At 37.6% G+C, this 17,442-nt stretch overlaps 1 protein-coding gene across 2 annotated transcripts in view; it reads right to left on the reverse strand.

The window, feature by feature from the left end:
* Positions 1-17,442, reverse strand: part of LOC118231949 (attractin-like) — a 199,663-nt gene that overhangs the window by 44,649 nt on the left and 137,572 nt on the right. The gene's annotated exons all lie outside the window — the stretch shown is intronic.

Here is a 17,442-nt window from a genome sequence, read left to right on the forward strand (position 1 = left end):
ACTGCAGCTTGGGAGATGATGAATAGATATCTGTCCTTCTGTCTGTAACTAAGGGTAACCAGCCACCAACCCAGGAGCCCTCAGACAAGTACCCAAACAGAAACCCTCACATTCAACAAGACAAAGCCCAATGTGTAATATTAATACCCTAGATCTGGTACACTCCTGGCTACTCTCAGTGGTCACTGTCACTGCACTTTCCCAGAATTCATTCTACAAATGTGTATCAGATTGTTCTAGACAGCTTCAAATTTTCACCAAACTCTAAATGGATTCAAGCTTTACATGAGATAACATCAAGCTCTTAAGATAATGCTTGAAAAGCCTGTGCTGGACTAAAGAAATCAGTAAATAACTGACTAATGAATTGTCATTCATGAAGTCCCTCTAATGCACAGTCAGGTCCATCAATTTGCACATCTGATAATAGCTCATACTTTTACGGCAAATATTGGCACTGGCTTTGTTTAAACCTTATTTATTTTACTTACTCCAGTCAAGTGAATAACATTAGAACATTCAGCACAATCTGTTTGCATACTGCATAAGAAAGCTGACAGAAAAGATTCAGTATGCCAGTAAAGACACTGTAATCACAGCCCATGGCACTATATAGAGAATTCTAGCTCCTTTTCATCTACCCTGTTCAACCTGTGACACGACCCCATAAAATCCCATCCAATTAGCTTCCTCTGATACATCATTTTTTCATTCGGGGTGCAAGCTTCCGTTACAGATGGGCTGAATAACCTGTTCCCTGAAATTAATTAAAAGAAATGTTTCCATAGCTGAGATCAATTCATTTATTTATTAATTTTGGTTTCCAATAGTGACATATTCTCCTTTTTGATGCATTTGATGTAAAATCTATTATGGTGGACATGTTGTGGACTGAATTTGAATTGAATAAATCATCATTTATATTCCATCATTTGAAATAATATATAGTTTTGAAATGTAATTTAATTACCTTGAATTTGGATTTTATACTTTTAATTTTTATATAAGGTTTAAAAACTGAATGATGTGATTTTAAAACAGAATTTCAAAATATTGAACTTGTATGGATCCCCATTCAGTTTTTTTTTTTTTTAGTTTTCAGTTTCACTTCAGTCAAAAGCCCAATTTGAAACATGTAAGCTCTATTCAACACTTAAGCTCTCAAAAAGCCAAAATTTTTAATTTGACACTCCAAAAGCTCTCAGCTCCCAAAAAGTTGTCAGTTTGTGAACATCTGGGCACTTAGAAAGAGTGGTTGTTAGCAGATCTCATCAATCTACTGCAGCGCATCTCTCGCTTCTCATTGGCCATTCCTGAGGGCTAGAGGTTTTTCTGCTCAGAGCAGCAACAATCTGTCAACTCTGCAAACACTGTCAGCTGTTGCGATTACACAGTTAAACTTAAATTCAAATATTCAACCTAAACTAATTACTGCCATACTCACATTAGCTAATGTAAAACAGTAATCAGGTCATTTTAACCACTAGTCAGACTACTGTCTGTCTACTGCGTTAGACAAACGTCATTATAGTAGCTAGCTATCTGCAGTACCAGCAAGGTAGCTAAACAGCTAGCTGACTATCTACACAACAGACATACACAGCTTAATTTTTTTTTACACTAAACCTATCCAAATAATGCTGGGGCCTACTTGTGTTATAAGCTATTAAACATCTGGACTATTAATTTAAATTGCATAACATAACATCAAGCCCAATTGCTATGTCTCATAAGTCCATTTTCTGGTGATGCTTCCACTCTCTTTGTTGGGGCAACAATTCTTGATTCTTACAGCACTTTCATTTAAACATACATTCCCCTCCTGTAACCAGAAATAAAACTAAGCTAAATAATATAAAATAAATAGGCATGGATCAGTAGAGAAATTAAAACTATTGGAAAAGACAAAATTATAATAATCTTGATCCAAATTACTTTCTTTTAACAATATGCCAATGTTTCACTTTAATGATCTCTAAGCAACAAATAAAATTATTTATCAATTTACCTATTGACAGGTTTACTGAATAATAGTCTTTTGGAATGCCATACACACAGATGGCAAATCAAAGAAAAAACCCACATAAAGTGAAAGTGTCTTAGTAAAGTGTTAGGCCACCATGAGCCACCAAAACTGCTTCAATGCACCTTGGCGTAGATTTTACAAGTCTGTGGAACTCCACATTACATTACATTACAGGAATTAAGCAGACGCTCTTATCCAGAGCGACTTACACAACTTTTTACATAGCATTTACATTGCATCCATTTATATAGCTGGATATATACTGAAGCAGTTCAGATTAAGTACCTTGCTCAATGGCAGTGTCCTAGCAGGGAATCTAACCTATAACCTTTCGGTTACAAGCTTCTCAGTTCCTTCCCCACTGTGCTAACTGTCGCCCCTATACTGGAGGGAAGGAACACCATTCTTCTAAAAGAAATTTCCTATGATTTCATGATGGTCATGGAGAGTACTGTCTAAAATGTCGGTCAAAAATCTCCCATAGGTGTTATATAGGGTTGAGATCAAGTGACCGCGAAGGCCAAAGCACATGATTCACATCATTTTCCTACTCACAAAACCATCCAGAGACCCTTCGTGCCTAGTGGATGGGGGAATTGTAATCCTGAAAGAGACCACTCCCATCAGGATAGAAATGTTTCATCATAGGATAGAGGTGATCACTCAGAATAACTTCGTATTGATTTGCAGTGGCCCTTCCCTCTGAGGGGACAAGTTGACCCAAACTATACCAGGAAAATGCCCCCCACAGCATAACAAAACCAGTGTTGTACACGAATGCGCTAAAAGAGCGGCGTTCATTGAACGTGCTCATATTTCTGGTGAACGGTGAACTGAACGTATCCTTTTGCAACTAATGAACGTGAGCATCGTTAACTCTCACGAGAGTTAACCACGCTCTCGCAAGAGTTAACGACACTCACGCACTGCTTACCATAGACATATATATATTTGTTCATAAAAGCCTTTCAAATATTCATATGAACTGGCTTCAGCAGTAGCCTACTTGTAGTTGCGTTGCTAAAATTAGAGCCGGTTTCATTAGCCATGCTGGCATGCCGGTTGCCGGAAATCCTCGTCGGGTGCCGTAAGCAGCATAGACATATAACATTTCTCATATAACATTTCTCAAAACGTAGTTTGTCCACCTTTCACTTCACAGCAGTGGTGATAAAACTAACAAGAAGTAAGTGCTAGCGTGTTGTCAGCCTTTACTGATCCCCGTATGAGGTTTATATGATATAGTTAGCATAAGCCAATAGCACTAACCCATAAAATTTGCTTTTTAACGGTATTTGGTCAGTCGAACGATAAAAATGAAAGCATTCGATTATGGTCAACGGCACCAAAAGTTTCTGTTGCACCTTCAATAAACGGCAAAAGTCCCACTATAGGATTGATCATAGCACATCTTTCAGCTAGCGACTGTAATGAAGCCATTTTATGTTTTTGAACTTCTGCATAATTTGGTTCATGCAGGCTAAATAAAATTTCCATTGCATCTACAGTATACCTTTACTGCACCTCTTTTTTCACTTTCTGCATAATATGACATATTGATTAAGTGGTAAAACGTACACTCACATTGTTTTTTCTTGGCTTTTAAAAGTAATCTTGATTCAATAGTAGTATACAGTAATTCATTTAGTTGGGGAAGTGGGCAGTGGCAATGATTGGGGGCTTGGGGTGAGTGGGTAGGAGGAGGTTCTACTGAAAAAGAATAGAATAGAATTTAAAAAAACGGAAGAAATGAATGTGAACTAGTTTATTTTGGGACTGTGAACTTAGTTCAAAATTCAAAATTGTGAACTATGAACGAGAACTAGTTCATTTTAATCTGTGTGAACTGAACTTTGAGCTTAATTTTGTGAAGTGTGAACTTGCACAACACTGAACATAACCACCGGACCCCCTCATTGTAGGAGTCAAGCATTCAGGCCTGTACCGTTCTCGTGGTGTATACCACACATGCACTTATGTGCATTCGTCTTTGTAATGAGGGGGTTATGCACAGGAACCCTACTATTATATCCCTCTCTATCTAGTTGTCGATGGACTGTTCTTGCAAACGGTGTCTGATCACGTCCTGCATTGCCATTCTCAGTCACCTGAGGAACACTTGCTCTTCTGTTTTTTCCTTACATATCACACAATGCACAAGCATGGTCATCGAATATGCACTTTCGACCAAATTTCCGACCCTATTTACTGATGTCTTTCGCATAGATCTAAATGCAGGCTTCACTTTAGTCACTGTTCCTATTGAAACACTAGCCAGTTAAGCAGTCTTTGAGACTGAATCCCCTGCCATCTGTACCCCAATAATAATAATTTCAATGTCACTTAGATCTTCGCCTCCTGTCATGTTATTCCAAAATCTAGGTCAACTGGACCTGCTCAGAATTTTTATACATGCCACAGACCATGATAATCTGTTAATGGCAAAACTGTATCATGTACTACACCTGTATGGAAACATCTTCATTTGTTAGTGTATGTTACTCCACTCATTTATTCAGGTTTTCCCTTTAAGTCATCACCCGTCTATATCTTCCAGGATCTCTGCTTAGAAAATATAGCTTTAGCAGTAAGTTGTTGGCCCATGGAATTCTGGAACACTGTTGGGGTTAGCAATCAGAACAAAGACCAACTGCCTTTTAATGGAACTGGTTAGCTAAGTTACAGTGTTCATTTAAAATAACCTGGAAGTACTTACCTCAGTGACAACATCTTCCAATGTTTCTATTAAGAAGGAGGTTTACTACAACTTTCTATCATGGGACCAGAATGAGAAAGCTCAGGGCCTGCAATCTCAATTTTGATCAGAAACAACGTTTGCTTAAGCTTGAAATGAATTTCAAGTGCCTTTAAATCTGATTAAGTTGTTCAGTAACCCATGAAATCTGATTCAACAAACAAATAAAAGGGATAAGCCAGGCGATATGAATGAATTCATCAACCCCCAAAGGTATGAGTGTCACTGAGGCTTATTTTCTCTACCATTTATAGGGTTCTGACAAGCTGACTGGAACAGCAACACGCAGGAGAATTATAGAAGATCCTGCCATAACCCTTCCTCCCCAGACAGAAGAACATCTGCCACATCTCACCATTTGGGGAACATTCATTAAACATTAAAATGCAAGATGTAAACAGGGGGAAGGGGGGAAGGAGCGAAGGGTAGGGGGCAGGTGGATGGTTCAGCTAAACCTCATAACTATATCTGACTATTCTTTTGGGATCTGGCCTCATAACAGGTGATTGCAGGTTCAAATCCCAGGAGAGGCAGGAGAGGCGCAGTCTTGAGAAACATATTTATTCCAAATTACTTCAATCTATATGCGGCAGTAATTACAAAAGTCAAGAGAATCTCATAAAGCAGCTAACTTGGTCTTATTGAACTTTATTTTGCTCCATGCACATATTAGTATGTGTATGTTGGTATGTTACTTGTGTTGCAAGTACATGTTTTTGTTCTCGAGTCCTGGCAGAATATATTGACCTTAAAACGTTACAACAACAGTGGTGTTAATACTTTAATATTGTTGATGACACATTTGGAAGTGAGACACCAGTCAAATTTTGATTGCCTCCAAAACTTTAGAGCCAAGGCTCATGACATGATAAAACTGCTAATTAAATGTGCTCTGTCTGCTTTTTCCTTAAGTCTGGGCACCATGTTACAATCAAAGCTCCTGGCAAAGCCAGAAAAATCATATTTTCAGGTGTGATTTTCAATATTTATTCATATATTCATATGAGGGTGCTCTTTTAAGATCAATTTATTCTTCCGCTTCATTGATCTCACTCACCATGCGGCATTTAAATAAGACATCGACGGTGATGAATGGCTGCAATAAATAGGCTCTGATATCAGAGCTGTCCCTTCCCAGCAGGCCGAGGGAGTTACAGCTCCGCCCGTTTGGCTAACAGGGAGAGCTTGTTGGCCATGGCTCTGCCAACTGAATATTAACATTTTTTTGCACAATGTAACAGTGTTCTGTTGTCCTTTAAACAGTATACTGGTGGGATGAAAGTGGAGATGCTTTGTTTGCACTTCGTGGACTGGCTCTAATCAATTGGATTTCAATATGGTTGCAGAGCCAACAACAGTTTCTGTGGTCAGACAAGAAAACCGAGATCGGAGGGAACTGAATGGGGCCCCTGAATTCCAAATACAGCAACACTGTGTTGCTGGCTGAAGCTACACCACACAGCCTATACCCCACTCTACGTATAGCTAAATGCTTTTTAGTTCTTCCCTTCCTTTCTCAAAATCCCCCATCTTCAACTAACTCCCCTATACATTTTCAATACATTTCCCCTTAGTCTGTTTTATGACTGCCCGCCTAACATTGATTCCCCTATATTTTTCTTTTGTAACTTATCCAATGGACACTTCGTAAATCCCCTACATTTTAGGAAGTCCTCTATTGGAAACCGTCTGGCCTTGCATGCAAAAAGGGCGTCTGTTTGGTTCTGCAATGATTTGGTCTCAATGAGCGCTACTGGCATGGTATGCACTGAGAATGTCTCACTAAAGACCATCCCTGAGGATCCTTTTCAAACACATAGCAGAATTTTCTGAGAGCTGCACAATTAATTTCAGGCTCCAGTTTTATTGACACATCAACCAATCAAGGTAAACCCTAAGAGAAATGTAAGAGAACAGCCCTAAATAACCAAGAAAGAGTCTCAATAAAGAGACTCACTTTCAATTTTAAAGTCGAACCAACCACAGCAAAAAAAGTTTCCTATTGTTCCTGTTACTTCCATGTTATCATAGAAAACATAATGTGTGATAGAAAGAACAAAAGCACATAATCATAGTCATCAAAGGAGCACTAATCTCAATTGATTAACATCAATTCTGTGGCCTCTCAAGTGATTTTGAGGTGCTTGAACGAGCAGTCAGATTCACTAACCCCAATGTAGGACCTGAAACTGAATCCTCCTTAGAGAAACAAATCTGATATTGACTAAAAGAAAACAGAAACGGCAACCTTGGATGAAAACAATTCAAAGCCTTCATGATGACATTTTATCAAAAAGCCTTTATATATGGTACTGTACAATTACTCTTACGCTCACATACATGCCAATATACACACACATACCCCACAGCTACAGATGACTGGTTATCACAAATTGTGTAAACTGCCTTTGATTTTATCACATATTTATTTGATGAGTTTCTCTCCCAATTTCATTTCACAACATTTTATTGGTGCTATAAAAGCCATAATTACAAATAGTGCTGGGCCGAGAAGTAATTATGAAAGTGCGGCAATATAAAAATCATCCAAGCTGCAAAATAATGGCAACAGAGCAGCAATACATATACAAAATTGATGGGGAAAACCAGCTTGCTGATCCACTGAAATAAAAATCAAGCATCCTTGATCTTAAAAATGCTGTTAATCAGATATTACCGCTCAAGAGTGAATCTACCACCCATCAAATTTCACCCATCTTTCTAAAATGTTAATTGCTGAAACAGAAGGGCTTTTATTTAGCAATTAGCCTCAGCGTGGCCCCTGAAAGGTTATTTGATGTCTGTGGGTTTAAGCACAAATGGTTGATATTTAAGTATGGCTAGATAATAAAATCTTGTTAGGTTCCTTGATGATTTGGACACAGCTGACAACAGCATAATGTTAGCAAAAGAAATAGCTGCTCTTTGTTTAAAGACTTTCCCTTGAAAGGTCTGTTTATACAGAGAGAGCAGTGTGTCCTGAATTATACCCCTGAGTGAACGGTACATTTTTGATGGGGAACAGCATGGCCTTATTTAGGGGACATCACTGGTTTTAATGTTTACCAATGACCTCAGTGAGTCTCTGAATGTGCAGTTATTCTTAGTTCTCAAAGAAAAATCTAATAGTTTCCTTTACTTCTGTTCAAAGGAATGTCAAATCGGCTCCCGATAAAATGTGTGCGTGATGGTAAAAAGTAAAAAAAAATGTTAAACTCTGGAACCCTACACAGTGTGTCAAGCATATTAATGATAACCTATATATCTGCTATCAAGGTAATTCAGTTCTGGCAGGAATATCCCACAAACAGAAACATTTTGGTCAGTATAATTTTACATGAAAATTATGAAAATGAACACTGTGGTTCCACCAAATATGATCTAATGGATTTTGTTCAAGTTACTCAAAAAAATAAAATGTTTTTCTCATTTTTCCTCAAATTCTGAAAGGCCAGTGGTAATTGTATGCTCAACAAGAGCACGTGTGTCCTCAGAAATGAATGCAGCCAGGCACAACGTCTTTTCACTTTGCAAATAATCAGTAGTTGAGCCGCACAGGTGGTACTCCAGAGGTATGTATAACTACTCCAGCCGACACAAGCAGGTAGTTGCAAGTAAGTGTGCAAATTAGAGAAGGTGCTATGGAACAATGAATGAAGAAATACCTTGCTGATTAAAACCCTCCCTCCACTCCCAGCCCACAGGATGTGATCCAGGCTGTGGATCTCTTGAATCAACTTTATTAATTGGTGAAGCACTGCTTAAATCATTCCAAAAGAGACAGCTGGATTCAGGGTTAATGAAGCGACCTCCAGGCCCCTCTGGTGATTAGAAATCAAACAGATACAGAGCTGTACAATTAATGATGGGGCAGTGGTGGGTTTCAAGCTTAACAAAGTGAGATGAAACTGTGGGGCTCCAGAGATTAAAAAAAAAAGGGAGATTTCAGCTGAAGGAGTGACGTGTATGGGTTACAATGGTGAGCACAATCTACGGGTTACAATGGTGGCCACATCCCAGACAGGCCTTGATTCCACCACAACACTAAACCAGCAGGTTAAAGACCTGTGTTGTATCTCTTTAAAGTGTTGGTTGCTTAAAGCCGGTCTTTATAAAAAATGTCTGCGGACAACAAAGAACCCTATGCAAAAGAAATGCTTTTCAGCATGTCTAATTATACAGCACAAATACAGAAAAACAGCAATTATCAACACCTTCATATATTGTACCATCATGGAAAGGAGATTTTGCAATAAATACAACCTGCTTTATAATACTGGCATACAATTAGGTATGAACATATATAAAAAATAAATACATGCAGAGCAAGTTACAGTAACAAAACATGAGATTTTGGAGAAATTCTGCTTATTACTGTGAACATTCAATATTTCTCACAGTAGATAATATCACATTACATTTTTACTTATCATTATAATATTTTTATTTTATATAAATACATAATTATTCATTATCATTGTTTATTCAACCAAAAATAAGCCAACATGTTAAGCCATGTGTTAAAAATAAGTGGGTCCTTGATACTTCCACATCAGTTAAGAAGCTAATTAGAACCAGGTGCTGTTAATCAAATGCACATGATTAGCTGATCAGCAGGAAGCACTACATGTTTATTAAAGCAAAAACTTGGTCTGAAGCATTCTGGCTTATGTTAACACAGCATGCCAGGGGCAATATATATATATATGTGTGTGTGTGTGTGTGTGTGTGTGTGTGTGTGTGTGTGTGTGTGTGTGTGTGTGTGTGTGTGTGTGTGTGTGTGTGTGTGTGTGATCTCAGAGAAGCAACTGTTACAGCTCATCATTCCAGCAGGGGTTATAAAGTCATTTCCAAACAACATGAAGTCCATCATTCCACATTAAGACAGACAAATGGAGAACATTCAAGACGGTTGGTAATCTACCCAGGAGTGGATATCCCAGAAAATTCTCTCCAAGATCAGATTGTATGAAACTGGAAAAATTGCTAAAGTTACATATAGGGACCTGTCCTCTGTCAACACGGTAATTGTTTTAGTTCATGACTTCACCATTAGGAAAAGGCTAAACAAATATGGCCAGGAAAAAGCCCTTGGCCATACTTGTTTAGTCTTTTCCAGGAGTAGCCAGGAAAAAAAAAACCTTCTCTCCAAAAAGAACATAAAAGCACAACTTGGGTCCAAAAATTGCACCTGAATGAACCAGTAAAGTTTTACTGTTTAGTGGACTCCAAACCTTTTTCCTGCTGTTGTATGCATCCTGGGGTACGAATTGAAAAAGACATCTAATTTTGTCCAGAAGTACATATAATCGCTACAGAATAAAGAAAATACAAAATGATTTTTGGATTTCTTTGTTTTTCAGAATAAATATTTCCTGGATGTTTATGCAATTAGACTCCCATAGCATCAGGGAATTGATTGCTTGGTCATTTTGGAACAAATGTCCTCTTTATTTCTAGCTTTGAACCATGTCTGTACTTATATACTCTTGTAGAAAATGGGCTTTATTTAAGACATGGGAATTGTTATAATGAGGTTAATGGTCTGCCTATTTATTTCCATAGCTTAGCACAATTTTTATATGTGCTGCAGAGTAATAGAAAGAATTCAGAATCTTGTTTTGACAAATAATAATAAATTCTGGTGGAGTAGTAACATTCATCCTTGTTTATGCATCCAGTATGTTGTGTGTATTAATATTGAGCCTGTTTTAGAAGTGAGATTATTTTGCATGTATTATACATGCCGAATATGAATCATTATAAATATATAAAATACAGTCACACACAAATACTTTTTTCATTTTGTCACATATGCAATATACTCTAAGATAATGGTCTTTAATGCATTCAGGACATTTCAGGACAACACAGAGAAACCAGCCAAACAGCTGACTTCTAAGATCCGGCCTACTTTCTCCCTCCAAGATGAAAAGCCAGGATTGGGAAAACACAGAGAGAGAATTTGAGATGCCAGCTGTAGGTACTAGAAGGACAACAGCAATATTACTTTGCAACAATCTTCGTTCTCAAGGCTAGGACAAGTGTTTATTTTCATGTTTATGTTTTTTGCTCTTAGAGTCCAGTCTTGTTAGAGCCTGTTTTACAGCAGGCTAATTGCTGTCTGAAACACTCATTTAGGTTTGTTGGAACATTAAAATTTTTCAACAAGTATTAGAAAATGGAACCCCAGGAACTGGGTTCAGTTTCACTTACCGAGTAAATGTATTTTACAAGAACAATTTCTAAATGATGGGCGGATCCAAGCACATTCCTTGTTCCTTGTTGTCTTTGCAAACCACCCTAGCTGCCTGTTAATCTGTGATTATCACCGACTGTTCACTGACTGTGCTTTTCTGAATTAAATCATGGAGCTCAAGCACATTTATGCTGAAATATGGGACCATCTGTGATGAAAGGGGAAGCCATCTGGTGTGTAACACTCAATTTTTTTTTCCATATGCAAACAACGTACATATCACAGAGGTGCTACTGCTGAGAATTAAGCCCCAATACTTCCCTTAAGAATCACTGTTAACCAAACAACTGAGGAGTTAGAAAGGTGTTACATGCAGACCTGTCTGTACTCAGATGGTGTTAATGTGAAGAGATTATGTGCCAAATTAAAATCCCGACACTCAAGTGGAAGTGTACACCCTGATGATTACAGCATTAATCGGACTAATATGTGGCTCTTTTACTTCAGATGTTTTGTCATCAAACCTTTCTCTAGAAATATGCACCGTCTCTTGATTTAATATCAGGATACAATTCTTGCTAACAATGAAGTAGAGAAAAGTTTCACCAATCACATAATACATTCAACATTAAATTATGTACAGTATATAATAAAGCATATTACAAGAATGGCAAATGTAGAACCAGAGTTCTATAAAATGGAGGATTGAGGCTTTTTTAACATTGATTTAACCAGGACATACCATTGAGATACAGAATCTATATACAAGGGAGACCTTGCCAAGAGGGAGCTCAATATATAAATGCAAAAATTCTACAATATTTTTTTTAAAGAATAATAATTGTCATTTGCACCATAAAATCTAATTTCAGGAAAAACATTGCATTAACACTAGAACTGCAGCGACGTAGCACAACTCTTATTGACTCTGTGACACTGAAATGGTTACAGCAGCGTACAGTAATTGTTCGATGTACTAATCAGCATGACCTACCACACTTTGTCTCTTTCATATTTGCCTCAAACAATTATTTACAGAGTCATCCCATATTGTCATCAAATGGACTGTCTAATAGTTCTGATGGACTTAACAGTGCCAATCAAAACTATCCAGTGTAACAGGCACTGACTGGCTCAAATGGTTAGGTCAAACTGGAGACAATCTTTCTTTTTTCTTTTACTGTTTTCCAAATTGTTAAGGATGTCAGCTTTTTAAAGACACATTTAAGAAAATCCACAAATAGTTTTAATGAACCACAAATAGTTTTAATGAATGATGGCAGTTATTCGAAATTTGATTCCCTCAAAGGCCTAATGTAAGTCATTATAGTTTTAAAGCATACATCTTCACAGAGGAAAAAACATTCAGAAGTGAAGCCTAATAAAATATCTTAAGAATCTGTCACCTGTTCACACTCCATGTGTTGCCTTGAATAAAACTATTCAAGGCAACACATGGAGCGCCTACATCTTTTTTTCTGGCATCTGTTCAAAGCATGCTGCAAACTGTTAATTCGCTTATTTTTGGATAAACATAGTTTCTTGGTACTGCAATACAACTGAGCCATCCTATATGTATACTGAAACAACAGAACCTAAAGGGAATGTTCCCCCCCCCCCCCCCCCCCCCCCCGTTGTCTTCAGAAAATGTCTAAAAGAATAGACCTGGCTCACAGGCAGTTTCTGTTGGTGACCACCAGAAACCTAAACAGCGCAGACAGCAGTGGGAGTTGAGCATGAAACATGATACTGTATGTTTTTAAACAATTTTTGCAGAACATATTTGGTTGTGAGTATGACACATTTCTGGCCAGCCTGGGCATTGGGATTGACTCCTAGAAATTATGATTCTATGAAATTCCATGCATGAAATGCTTGCAAAAGATTCTGGTGAAGTGTAATCAGGAGAAAATATAATGTGGAGGCACGGCTATCAGTGCAGAGAAGTGCAATCGCCTCAAAGCATATCGATGTGCCAGCTGAAAAAAATCACTCCTGTCAACACAGGGAAGTGAGCAGAGCATAAATCATCATTCAGTAAATAAAATTACATGGATTTAATCGATACAACTTCATTGTTTCATCATATTTGGCTGTATTTAACTGTGTCATTGACTCCAATTTGATTAGTCAATTCCACTAATTATTCAAAGCCAAAATGCTTAAAATGATTTCACATTATGCAATGACCACACTTGCTAGTTCTGCAGTATCTCTCAATAGGAGGGACAGATAATAATTCTATAATGAATTACAACCTGAAACATAGGGGCACATGATTATGTGACCCAAACCCAAAATTCTCCCATTCAACCCTGTAAATATCCACACTTGAGTACCCACTGCTGAAACTATTTCAACCGAAAATGTCCAACGACAAATCCCCCAAAGCCATTAAATGAGGAACCTTATTTAAAAGCTTATGACTGACTTTTCAACAATGACACTAACCAGACTCAACATGACAGAGGAGCACCTCTGTATAACCTGAAAATGAGCTGACGTCATTTGCTACTGTAAACAAACATGTTTATGAATGAAATAATGTGACAATACCTCTTAGGCGGTTACATTTTAGAAACAAAAATGAGAGCCATGTGTGGGAAATGCTTTGGATATAAAGCAAGTTTAACTTTCATTTTAACAAAGGTGAACAGACAGAAGACAGGTTGAAAAAATCCAATAAACTCATTTTTGTATTATTACGGTTGTTCCATTCTTCCTTTGTTTATTCGTTCACCTTTGAGTGCCTTTCATAGTGTTCACCCTCTGTTGCTTCCATGGAATATAGTTTTTTTTTTTAAACTCACTTCTTGCTCATTTTTATTATTCAATGAAAAAAGTGAAATGCCACTCGGATGAATCGGGGCAAAAGTCTTCAAAGACTTCCCTCAAAGTAATCCACTACAGACTATACTGGAGTCTGCCAGTTAATGCACTTGGATGACCGAACTGTATGAACAGCACACAGAGAAAAACACGAATGCTGATGCCCACAGGAGCTGAGGTAACACTGAGTTTATTGTTCCTTAAAAATAATTCTGCCTCAGTCCCATGTGAATGTGCATTTGCATATTTCTAACAAAAGCTAAGCACATATGCAGCTTTAGATAGTGAGATTTTAAACATTTGTCTGCTAATTGATAAGATGAAAATTTCATCCATGATTTCATAATGAGGAAAACTGGTTTAACAGAGCCTTGTAATGTGCAGTTCTTTGTATAATTAGCAAAATCCTTAATCTGGATTATAATTCTCGAGAACCCAGCTTCCTTCATCTTCTCTAATATTATTTAAAACAATGTGTTGCGGCTTTTAATTCCATTTTATCCATTTTCTAAACAAATTATTCCTGTCAGGGTCGTGGGGGTACAATGCGAGAGAGACAGGAATACACCCTGGACAAGTCGCCAATCCCTCGCAGGGCACACACCATTCGCTCCTCACCATTCATAACTATGGGCAATTTTTAGTTTCCACTTAGCCTATTGCATGTCTTTGGACTGTGAGAGGAAACGGAAGAGGTATCCTGAAGAAACCCATGTGGAGGCAAGGAGAGAATGCAAACTCCACAAAGAAACGACCTCCGTTGGGATTCAAACTATGTACCCTCGTGCTGTGAGTCAACGGTGCTATTCAATGCACCAATATAATTTTTTTATCATAAAGATTTCTATCATAAGTTTTGTCTCCTTCATTGACCAGTTGTGACCAGTTGGTGTTGAACATGGCTGGATCAGGGGGGAAGTGAATGCTCAAAATCCGCCACCCATACTATAACCATTGACCTATCAATTATCAATTATTTTGACCCACCCCTATAAAGAATACTACACTTTTTCAAAGTTAATATTTCTCACCTTATGTCCCACTCTTTCTCTGCTCAGGAGCCATCTTAAAAACACTTTGTTCAAAATAACAAATATCCATCCATCCATCCATCCATCCATTATCTATACCATTATCCTTGGCAGGGTTGCGAGGGGAGTACTGAAGTCTATCCCAGTCAGCACTGGGCGAGAGGCAAAATAACAAATACAATAATTTCATTTCATTTGCTTTAGTATTTGGAGGATTTCATGACTTTATGATAATTGATAGCTAAACCAAAGCAAACTACCACAGATGCTATTGCAGTTGCTCATAGCCTGGATTCAGAGGCTCCCTCAGATGTCGCCCTCAGTATCGGATCTACCTTGCACATTTTAAATTTACAAATTCAGTGATCTGCTAGTTGGATTGCTTGAGTTAAACTATGCAATATGCTACTATACAGCAAGCAAGGTAATTTATCTACATGGGTTTAGCTTAAATGTGGTTGGAAATTACAAGTTTGCTATGCAGTTTGCAGTTGTCTGTCAGCGCATTCTGCCAATGATCATGCAGAACATTAATGGTAACACTTTCAAATGGGTGTAGTCATGTTGGATTAGTTGTAACAGTCCCTATATTTAATAATCTATTGACTTTACATATTTTTTTCTTATTTTGGTACGGTGACCTGTGATCTGAGTAGTGCTTAAATTGAGCCTGGTCTTTTTATAAAAGAGAACTGTCATTTCTGAATTGCACATACACATAATTACACATTATCTGTCTGACCTCTCATTTATCATTTAGTGCAGCTGGCTTCACTCAGGGCTTGACAAATGTAAAGGTTTGGCCATGGTGAGCTAATTTGACAAAATGTCAGCCAGTTAACAATGAAGTAACATAAAGTCCAGATTCAAGATTTTGTTCGTATTGTATTGTTGTGCTGGCATCCAATTAAGCACAGTAACTGTGTATCTGCGTAACAGTATCATTAGCTTGTTAGATACTGCAAGGGGCAATACACAAGCTGGATAGCTTTCAGGGTTAATAAGTTAATTCATGAGATCAACACATGACTGAAACTTTACTGGTACCACTGCAGTTGAAGCGTGCATAAAGAGAGTAATGTCTGATCCAATCCTGAGTTTATATGTAAATATCATCAACAGTGACTGCAGCAAGATAGCTGCCTCTGATCCAATCACGTGTACGCAATACTGAAGAGTGCAAGAATATCTGGCACACACGAATAATATAGGAGGCATCCTGCAACTTACTTTGAGAAAAAAGTGACTAATGTATTTACATACAAATTATTATGCAACCATTTCTGTTCCTCAGCAATCTTGTCACAAATGTACATTTTATTTTCATATTTTTGGTTGAGAAATAATTTCTTTAAATATTTTGCACTTATGAAAGATGTTTTGTCATTCATTAAAATGTGGGCCTATATATTACTCTCATTTAGTAAGGTATTCCTAAAAGCATTCTGTATAAATACTGTAGCCTAAATCATAATATGGATGATTGTAGGTCTGTTTTTGCACCGTATTACAGCAAGATACATCCATGCAGGCCTTTGCCATTGAGGCGCCAGGTTTGTAAAACAGAAGTAAACAAAAGCGACAGAAAATTCCTCTCATTGTTTTTAGGTGTTACTGCTAAATAGTATACATGGTAAATGGACTGCATTTATATAGCGCTTTTATCCAAAGTGCTTTACAATTGATGCCTCTCATTCACCAGAGCAATTAGGGGTTAGGTGTCTTGCTCAGGGACACTTCGACACGCCCAGGGCAGGGGAGCGAACCAGCAACCCTCCGACTGCCAGACAACCGCTCTTACCTCCTGAGCTATGTCACCCCATACACTTCATACTGAAATTTTTAATTTCAGGTCCAGATCAATATAGCCATTGCTTACTTGGTAGACAGGTTGCACAATAGACTAGGACCTACCATAAGAAAAAGACTACTTTGAAATTTCAAAATTTCAAAGTAGTCTTGAAATTTTTTACAGGAATATTGTATGCCAACCATCGTTCATCTCTCCAAAATATTTTATTGACCCCCCAACCAAAGTGGGCTAGAACCAGGGCTGGTTTAACACTTGCCATTTTCTCAAATCAGACAAACATGCACACAGAAAAATGAGCTGAATCAGCAAGTAATTCATAAATGAAATATTCTAAACAAAGCAGCAACATTCTTAATATTAGCCTATCAAACTGATTATAAAACGTATACACCACCCCTTCTATTTAAAATTTAATTTAATTTAAAGATTAGTTGAGTTAATCTGTTCTGACTGAGGTGTTTATGTGAAGGTGCTTTATTCCGAATGAGTGTTTATTCCAGCTAATGACTGACTGCAAAGCGATTCAAAGAGACTCCTGTTCTAGTAAAGCAAGAGACACAAGCTGCCTATTTTGGCAGCGTTATTTTATTCATACTTTAAACATTATATATTATTCACAAGCACACTGGCATGTGTGCAATTCCCAAACAACTGTGTTCCTTAATCTTCTTCCCCAGGGCAGATGGGCATATGAAAAATATTCCATTTAAATTATCACCCTGTTCAGATTTGAACAGTTTTTTTTGGGGAAACAAGCTAGACGTTGAGGGAAGGGCTAGGTCTTTTTTG

This window comes from Anguilla anguilla, chromosome 7 (assembly GCF_013347855.1).
Source record: "Anguilla anguilla isolate fAngAng1 chromosome 7, fAngAng1.pri, whole genome shotgun sequence".
NCBI lineage: Eukaryota > Metazoa > Chordata > Actinopteri > Anguilliformes > Anguillidae > Anguilla > Anguilla anguilla.